Raw genomic sequence first — 9660 nt, 5'->3', positions numbered from 1 at the left:
CCTTCCCCACTCGGTGTTTACTTTTCTAAGAAGTGGCTGAACGTGAACGTCCGGTTCCACCTTCAGCCCTGGGGAGAGTCAGACACTGAACTTCGCTGGGTTGTTGCCGGGCTCATGTGGATCCGAGTGTGAGCACTTGACTTTGTGGCTCCTGGTGGGTGAGGGTGGGGGGGGTTTCGTGTTTGGCTGAAACTGCTTATTAACCAGTGTCTCTTCTCCCTTCTCTTCAATATCTGCTGCCCCGTGATGGATTTTGGTGCCTCGCCTGCGTGGTTGGCCCGGCTGTCTCATCTCTGGGTAAGTACCTGCTTTGTCAGATGGAAATGCCTGAATTTTAAGTTTTAAGTTGCTTGGACTTAAATAATGAACTGACCTGTTTATTCTGTCTTAAACTCTGGAGCATGGGTTGTTATCAAACAGCAGGATTTATCGTGTGTGTTTGTGTCTGTGTGTGTGTGTGTGTGAAGATTTTGGATATTGAAAAGCACTTCCTTGGCCTGGAAATTGTTGTGGTTTATAATATGAAGAAGCCCCCAGTGGGAGTTTTTATTGCCAGCCTGGGCTGTGGAGCACTGACCTGGGGATAAAAGCTCACTAAGTGCCAGCAAGTGAGCAAATGGAAGTGAAAATGTTTTTAGGAGTGGAAGGCAATGGCCCCTGTTCCTCCCCAGACGCCTCCTGCCAGCTGTTGGTGGCAGATCAGTGCTGTGGTTGTGTAAGGGGCTCTCTGAGGGCACTGGGCCACCTTCCCCTTTGCAATCCTGCAGATATTTGGGGCTTTGCAGGGCAGGGAGAGGAGCCTGAGGCCCTTCTGGCAGGAGAGGAGGGGAAATGCATGTCGAGTTTGGAGAAGTGCACCAGGCACTGATGTTTTCAGTTTGTGTTCAAGGAGATCCTGCTTTGCATGGGGGAAAAATCGCCCTGATGGGGTGGATTCTGGTGGTTTCCCTGCAGGGGTTTGGTGTCTGCTCTGAACCTGTGAGGTGCACTTTGTGTGTTAAAGCCTCTCAGGATAAGGTGTGTGTGCTCGGGGTGGAGGGAAGGAAGGGGTATCTGCTGGGTGAAGCTGTTTCTCTGGATTCACTGGTGCCTTTGCACCGAGGTTGTGATCTCTGGAAACTTCAGAAGTTTCAAATTTACTTTCTTTCTTTTTCTAAAATTCAGAGGGTCCTGCTGTACATCACCTTCCCTCCCCAGTAACATCCTCTCCTCTCCTAGTAGTGGAAAGGACTGAGCATATTTAGAGCAGCTCTGCTCCATGCCTGAGCATTCCATGTGCTGCTGGTCACTGATGAAAGGCTTGAAGGGAAAGCAGAGGAAGCTGCTGGGAACAGATTGCTTTATTCTTAAACTCAACATCATTATACGATGCCTCACGGGGGGGCAGGAGAGATGAATCAAAACCAAGCACAAACCTGTTGTTCCTACCCAGAACTGAGTGCAGGACTATATTTGGAAGCTGTGCTGCTGCCTCCTGATCTGAATGAGCTGCTCTTTGCTGCCACATCTCTAAAAGCAGGATTGTTAATTAACTAGAGGACCTGCCTTGATCAGAGGTGCTGAGCCCCAACCCCATCAAACACCCAGCAGTCATCTGAAAGCAGAATAAAACTCCTCTGCATGGAAAGTCCTGCGAGCTCTGATGTGGAGCAAAGCACTTGTGTGAGAGTCAGGGTGGGTCAGTGAGAGGCAAACCTGTACCAGCACAGTGGCTGTAGCTGTGCCAACGTGGTCTGGAGCAGGTTTTCATCCTCGATGCCTGAGCAGACCCCCAGGACAGTGGCCCATCTGGTTATGGCTGTGTGACAAGTCTCTGCTCACGGGTGAATTTCTTCCTTGGGGAATGCTTATAACCTGGACAATCCCTGGTTTGCTCTCCCCAGAGCAGTCTCACTGTGACTTTTGTTGTCCCACACAGGGGGCAGAGAGCTGCATTTTGGTGGTCCTCCTTGTTACAGGCTTTGGGGGTTTTGACCCTGCTACGAGATGAGATTTGCTGCTTGCTGAAGGCCTGGTGTGAATCTTGGTCAGAGGGCCAGAAAGCCAAGTGGTACCTTGTTAGTGGTGACAAAGATCAAGGTGGTGTGGTACAGTTTCACTGGCTCAGGGACAGTCCTGACCTTCACCCAGCAGCAAAAACAGCAGGCTCAGATTGCTTCTCCATCTTTAAGCCTGGCTCATCTCATAGGTAAACATAAAATGCACAGGAGCTGTAGTAACAGAATCTCTCCTCCTGACCTGATAAGTGTTGGGCATCAGTCCTGAGAGTACCACACCAGCAGCTTCCCCCAAGGGAAGCTGTGAGTAGCTGCAGGGCAGCAACCGTGAAGGAAAATGCTGAAGATGCAGGAAGAGCCTCTGTTGGGGGTTTTGCTCTTGACCTTCAAGCTGAGGTTCACATATGTTGCCATTATTTAAAGCCTGTCAAGAAATCCTAGCCTGTCTGTGGTGGTGAGTGCAGTGTGTGCATTCATGGGCTGTGGCTGGGATATGTCTTTCCATACGTTGGCACTGGTGACTGGGAGACACGTGTTATGATCTTAAAGTTCACCTGTACACGAAGTTGTTTCTTTCTATCCTGTAACTCCTGTGTCACCTGGAGAATGGCATTGCTTCATGGAGCCCTTGAGCAGCTTGTTGTTGTGTTGTGAACTTGGGTCTCCCCTTAATTCTTGTTTACACGTGACTCAGGGAGGAAGAACAAATGAGATCTCCTGCTTTTGCGCCTCTCAGTGAGATTTTCTGCTTCGACCTCTCCCGATGGTCAGCAGCAGCTGAACATGAGCCCAGGTGGCCAAGGAGGCCAAGGGCACCTGGCTTGTACCAGCCATGGTGTGGCCACAGGACCAGAGCAGTGACTGTCCCCCTGTGCTGGGCACTGCTGAGGCCAAACCCTGAAACCTGGGGTCAGTTCTGGGCCCCTCATGAGAAGGAAGACATTGAGGGGCTGGAGCGTGTCCAGGGAAGGGAATGGAGCTGAGGAAGGGGCTGGAGCAGCAGGAGCAGCTGAGGGAGCTGGGGGGGCTCAGCCTGGAGGAAAGGAGGCTCAGGGGGGACCTTCTGGCTCTGCAACCCCCTGACAGGAGGGGGGAGCTGGGGGGGGGTCGGGCTCTGCTCCCAGGGAACAAGGGATGGGACAAGTGGAAACGGCCTCAAGTTGTGCCAGGGGAGGTTCAAGTTGGATACTGGGAAAATTTTTCATGGAAAGGGATGTCCAGCCCTGGCACAGCTGCCCAGGGCAGTGGTGGAGTCCCCACCCCTGGAGGGATTTAAAAGCCATGTGGATGTGGCACTTGGGGACATGGGTTCGTGGTGGCCTTGGCAGTGCTGGGGGAATGGTTGGACTCCATGATCTTGGAGGGCTTTTCCAACCTAAATGAGTCTATAGAAATGCAGCAGCAGGGTGTCCCTTTCACTTGTCCCACCCCCTCAGAAGAGACCATCAGACTCCCGATGCGGTGTCAAGTTCTAGGGCCGGCTTAGCTCAGTGTTTTCACTTTGTTGCTTTGTAAGGCAGCGAAACAGTTCTCATTGTGGGGTTCAGAATAGCGGTGCTGCCCTCGGAATTACCATCTAATTAAATGAAAGCAAAAACCCCAAAGCAAGTGAGCTTTCTATTGCATAAGAAAGGCTGTTTTAGTTGACCTAAAAACCGACATTGAAAACCAGCCCAAACAGAGATGCTTTCCCTCCCAGCTCCGTGGGCACTGCAGAGCGGTTGCTACTGTTCTTGGAGAGCCATTCATGCCGTGGCAGCTGCGAGCCCGCTTCAAAACAGTTACTCCTTTGAGACTTGCTTCCCTTTTGCTCGATGGTTGGAGAAGCCCTGCTGTGGAGACAAATAATTAGAAATAAAAGATGGCAGCTTAATGATTATTAGCTTTGTTTCTGACGCAGTCTGCGCCGAGTGCAGGGTAAGATCAGCATCTCCAAGCTGCTGCTGCATCTCCTGCTCCAAGGATTTACTGTTGTGCAGCCTCAGTGGACCTGCAGAACCCCCTAAACTAGCAGAGTTATTATTTATTTCGGTAACAGACCTTTTTTCAGAGTCTTGGAAATTAGCTGTGACAATGGCAGCAGGACTCCTGCCCTTGCCTTCCCATTGCTCCATCCATCCCCACAGCTCTCCTTGGCAACTTCTCATTCCCCTTGCCCTCCTCCAGTACTTGGATTCTGTCTATAAATATGAACCACTTCAGGATTTCTTTATAGAATAGGATAGAAAGATAAAGAAATAAATAAAGCTAAAAATGCCTTATTTTTGGCTCCAGAAAAACCAGCAGCAATGGGATGCTATCCTCTGGGATTTTGTCCTATTGATATTAATCTTTTTGAAGCTGGTATCCATGACTGCCAGTTTCAAAGGTTAATATGCTGCATTTCAAGCAAGCTGAGGTCTTTTTCTTTTTTTTTTTTTTTTTTTTTTTTTTTGTAATTTGTGATATGGAAATGTGCACCAGTTAATCACTGTGCACCTGCAGAAATGCCTCTGGGCAGACTGGCACAGACTCTGGGCTGTGCCTATAAGGTTTTGGGATCATCCCTAGGCAGGACTTGGGGTGACAAGTCTGATCCAGTTGAGTAGCTCAAGACAAACCCTGCAAGGTCCAAAGAAGGGTCAAGCAGGGGAGGCAAAGCTGAAGAAGGTGGTTCAGAGCTTCAGCTCATATTTGTGGAAGAAATAAGGGAGCTCTGCTTAAAAGTTGTATTTGGGTCAAGTTTTAATTAAATAAGTGTTAGGTCTTGCCAGGTATCCCTTGCTGATGTGCAGGTCTAGCCCTCAATGACAAACTGCTGTCTGTTGACTAATGCTGGGTCCATGGCTTGGGTGAATTTGGATTACATGGGATGTGTTAGTGCAAACCCAAGGGCTCTCTGCCAAGTATCTACTTCTGACTTACTGCTAGGTACACACTGGTCCTAAATAAACCCTGATCTAGAAAATGCCCTTCCCTAAACCAAAGAGCTCTGAGTATTTTGAAGCCAAGGGATGCACTGTGCCCATACAACAGCACAACAATATGGAGTCAAATCTCCTTCACTGAACTGGTGCCTTTCTGGGGAGAAGCTGCTGTTCAAAACTCACCCACCTGGGGTTATGTCAGTGGTCCAGAGCCTCTCCTGGCTGCAGTTTGACTCCTCGTCCATGCAAGGAGGAAATCAGCCTCGACACGGTCTGTCTGTGTGGCTCAGCTGCCTCCCTGCCGAGCGCTGGTCCCTAGGTGGCACTCACTGTCATTTTTGGGTTCATTTCAACAAAGGCTGCATAGCCGAGCTTGTCCCCCGCCGAAGGGACAGCTGCCTCTCTGGCCAGCCTGCCTGGTCCTGCTTGGTTTAGGAAGCTGGTGCAAGGGCTTCAACTTCCTCCCGCTGCCCAAACACAGGGAATTCCCACAGCATCTCCTGGAATTCCTTAATGAGGGGGAGGCAGTCAAGCCCTCTCCTCTGGTTTTAGTTATGTCACCTTTTCACTGAGACAGCAGGGGATGAAATCCTAGTAAGCTAATGGAAGCAGGGTGAGCTCTCAAGGTGGTGGAGGTCGGTGTGCTGTGGGACAGGCTGTGGCTTCTGCAGTGGCTCTTTCCATGGTTCAGTCCATTCCTGGGGTTGTTTCTGGAGCTCAGGCTTGTGCCACACTGATTCTGCCTTTCCCTGAGCCTGCACTACCTGCATTCACAGCATCACCTGTCATTTACTCTCCAGGATTTTTTAAGCCCTTTCTCGATCCGTTAGGTGCAGCCACTTGCACGTTTGACACTTCCTACCCATACTTGAGAGGAAAAGTATTTCTCTGTCAGTGTAGAAATATTCTCCATGTGAACACTGGCTCCTGCAGGCTGCAGCTGACCTCCCCCTCTAATCTACAGTGGTGCATCTTGGCAGAAATGTGCTTTACACGCTGACTCTAAGCCCTGGAACAAAGCTGACTTTCCAGGGAGCTGTTCTTCCCTGCACTGGCACACAGCCTGCAGAGAGCTGTAGCTCCTCTTCATCTGCTTTATTCCTCTTTCTCCTTGGAGCTCGTCTGCTGTGCTGCAAGACACTGACTCAGGTGAACATCAACTCCATCCAAACTGGTGAAACCCACGGTGGGAGCTTTTTGCATCAATTTACCAGATTTTGGGTGGGATAGGAATTCCTGGGTGGGCAGACTTAGTTCCCTGCCATACCCTCTGCTTTCCCCATCTCCCCAAAAGGGATCCCCGTGAGCCAGCCCAGTACCAAAAAGACCTAATGGCCCAAAAAATGGATTCTTCTGCCCGCAGGGGAGGATGCAGAGTTTTAGTTTAGCATCAGTGGCCTTCAAAGGACACGAATTACAGCCAACAAAGGAAAACTCTCCAGTAGAAAACCACACTGAAAAGGATGGAAAAGGCAGCTTGGATTTAGCAAAACTTGAGGCAGACTGCCCTGATGCCAAGTGTGATTCCAATGCCCAAATCACTCATTCTCTTTAACTACAGAGGGTGCTGCTTGGCTCTTTAATAACTCCTCAACAATGAATCGATTCTTGGTTTTGGAGAGTGTTGTATCAGGCTGGACTAGATTTAATCTTTGGTTAAGAGTTGATACAGAGCCAGGTGAGTGTGTATGTTCCAGGTTGCCTTCACTGTGCAAGCACATGTTGTAGCAAAGCAGTGCAGAGCGTTCTAGTCCTTTGTGAAAACTCCACGAGTTTGCAGTTCAGAGGTGTTTTCAGGAGTGAATTCTGTGCTGGAGAGAGGGGTGGACACAGGAGAAATGCAGCATTAGCTGAGGCATCCCTTCCTTCTAGGTGAATCATTTACCTGGAATATCTTAGTTCTAGATCACTGTGTTACAGGGACACAAAGCCTGAGAAGTCCAAGGGCAGTTTCCTGGCCTTCTGCTCCCGGCCAGATCAGCACTGCTGACGGTGACAGCAAAACTGGGAAGAGGAGCCAGGGGCAGAGGGCCAGGAGCTGGCAAAACTGAGCCACCTGCTCTCCTCCCACCTTGTTTGCTCTTGTGAAATGGCTGCTGCTGCGCTGGGGACTGTCACTTGTGTGCAAAGTGCATGAATGTGGCACAGGAACGGAGTGTGCCTGTTGTGTGTTCACACATGTGTGCATCATACAGCCCCAGCCAGCTCATGGGGAGCAGGAGTGGATAAAGGATTCGCCTGACCAGCTTAATTCCTTTGTTTTCCTAGAATTTGGCATAATCCCGAGTATTCCTCTTCACCTTAAATCCTGCTTGCTCTGGGGGAGGGAGCACCGTGATGCACAGTTGCTTTGTTTAGACTGGGGATTCCTCACTGGAGAAGCGAGGAGAGCTCTGTGCCTTTGATTGTTGTGCCAGTAATGCCCCTGGCACGGCGTTCCCTGGCACTGGGGTAAACTGGGAGCCCTGCTTTACAACAAATCCTACCAGTAGGGCATCCTGCGGCACCTGCAGAGCGCTGGATCACCTCTCAGAGGATTTGTTCTCTGAAGAACTTACTTGGGCTGGATTTAATCTACTGTCTGGATGCTCTCAGGATGCTCCAGTGTGTCCTGCTGAGCTGCTTGTGAGTGCCTGCACGTGAACCAGGCAGAGGGCAGGGTTTGGCATCGTCCTCCCTGACCCAGTTGACTTGCACTGACCGAATCCCTCAGGATCTGAGCGCTCCCAGTGGCCTCTCAGCTTGCAAGGACCAACCTCTGCCTCAGCGACCCCAAACACGTGCCTAAAATGGATGTAATTCCTCTCCTTATTCCTATATCCAGCAGCTGAATACCACGAAATCCTGATTTACTAAAATAATTCCCGGTCTCTAAATGACTCCTGTAAAGCAACTTAAACCAGCTGTGACTGGGAGAGTTCTTTAAATATTTGCAATCCAGGCTTGGCATGGGGCAAACTGTTCTTATAGGGAAGAATTTAAGACATTTCCATTACTTCCTATGGGATTTCAGAGGTCAGTTTGGGGCTGTGTAGGAGGGAAAAGGTTAGAAGCTAAGTCAGTGGCTTACAGAAGTGTGGTGGTGATGGGTGTATTTCCCTGTGCACAATAATGGTGGTTTTGGGGTTTTTTTTCCCTCCTTTTTATCCTTATTGTCTGCTTCCTACAAAAGGAGCTTTGGCTTAAATCCCCCTGCCCCAACAGAGCATTTTCCAGGCGCTCTCAAGGCACAGACCAAGTTCCTCTTTTCATACCTGATAGCCCAACTTTTTAGTTTCTCTTTCTTTAGCTTTGAGGCTCCTCCTTCCACTCGGGCTCTCAGCCATTTGTTTGGGGCCTGGAGAGGTGTCAGCAGCATCCTTTGCCCTCGTGCACAGCGTGTCTGCAGCTTGCACTAGTGTGCTCCCTGTGGATAAATGCTTCACCTGGGAAATAATGGCTCAGAATGCTGCTGCTCTCTGGTCTCAGCTGCTGGCAGATGGAGTTGGGGATCATCTGGTGATCCCAGTGCAGTGGATGATGTGCTGTGTGGTGTTAAATCACTGCTTTGATGTGAAGTTTTTGTTGCCCTGGTCTCTCCTCCACTTAATCTGCAACCAGCTGATGATGAAGTGATGTGGGTTTGTTTGCTTGTTTTTTTCTTAATTGCAAGAAGTTGCTGCCATCCAAAAATTGTGTTTTCTTGGCTGGGTGGTTTTCTCCTCCAAGCCCTTTGGGCTCGTGTTTCTCATCTGTTTTCAGCCCACCCCTGGGTGAGCAGCAGCAGTTGTGGTGGGTCAGCACCAAACATCAGAGGCTCCTCCTGTGCACAGCCCAGGCTATTAAAACGTGTTAATTTATTGCTGTGGGGAGTGAAGTCAGCTTCAGGGCACGTTTCAAGGGAACTGCCTCTCCCCAGTGTAGGAGCAGTGACTTGCAGCAGCCAGACCTTTCCCAGCTTGTGTCTTTTAATCAGATGTGCTCAGCTGGGTCCAAGGAAACCACCAGATAGTCCAGATTTGAGGCGAAAACACCTGTCTTCCCTCTCATTTAAGGAGCTTTTTTCCAAGCAGTCTCAACACTGAGGCAAAGGGGAGCTGCCCCATTCTTTTTGAGTTGAGTGTCCTAGACATATAAAGGAGAAGGGGTAAACAGCTGCAAGGAGCATGTCAACTTTTCAGAAAATTGAGGGGTTTTAGCTCCCATTTAGCACAAGTGCCCTCAGTGTGAGTGGTCCTTGCTAAGTCAGTACCAGTGAGGGCTCAGCATGAGGATGGAGCTGTCCCAGCCAGGGTGTGCATCAGCCCGGGGTATTATCTGCTGATGAAGAGGCAGGGCGGTTGCTCTTAATCCAAGCAGAATAATGTGCCTGAGAGCTTAATTCTCTTCGGGAAACAAACAGAGATGCCTCGGTGCCAAGCGTCCTTTGGGACTGTGCAAATGTTTGAGGGGGGTTTGGCCCCCCGAGCTGGGCAGGATGGCAGCAGCCCACGGGAGTGCTGATGGTGCTGGGCAGCGTTTTGCTCTGATGTATGTAGCAGGGAGAGCTGGACAGCTCTGGTTGAGAAAAATAACCGATTATAATTTGGCTGTGGGTGGGGAAAAGCCAGTCCTTGCCATAGGTGCGGGATTGCAGAGCAGGGGCAGGTCTGGCTCCTCGGCGGGGCTGTGCCGGGCTCCTGGGGGGGATTTCTTGTTGACCAAGTGCTCCCCATTTCAGTTATTGCTTTTTTTTTTGGCTCGCCATCCACAGACTGAGGCAGTATCTGAATGGCCTT

At 50.1% G+C, this 9660-nt stretch overlaps 1 protein-coding gene across 9 annotated transcripts in view; it reads left to right on the top strand.

The window, feature by feature from the left end:
* The first annotated feature begins 224 nt into the window (after positions 1 to 224).
* The window catches only part of EPB41 (erythrocyte membrane protein band 4.1), an 82174-nt gene continuing 72738 nt past the window's right edge, over positions 225 to 9660 (top strand). For 2 of the 9 annotated variants that reach the window (XM_029963095.1, XM_029963094.1), the window contains exon 1: positions 227 to 297. The gene's annotated coding sequence lies outside the window, so the exon portion shown is untranslated. Of the gene's footprint in view, positions 298 to 9660 lie in introns of all 9 variants that reach the window. The other 7 variants (XM_029963101.1, XM_029963096.1, XM_029963100.1 and 4 more) reach the window with 4 other exon arrangements.

This window comes from Manacus vitellinus, unplaced genomic scaffold, assembly GCF_001715985.3.
Source record: "Manacus vitellinus isolate BGI_N305 unplaced genomic scaffold, ASM171598v3 scaffold_52_pilon, whole genome shotgun sequence".
Classification (NCBI taxonomy): Eukaryota; Metazoa; Chordata; class Aves; order Passeriformes; family Pipridae; genus Manacus; species Manacus vitellinus.
The sequence above is the reverse complement of the archived record's forward strand: the minus strand, read 5'-3'. Positions and strand labels throughout refer to the sequence as shown.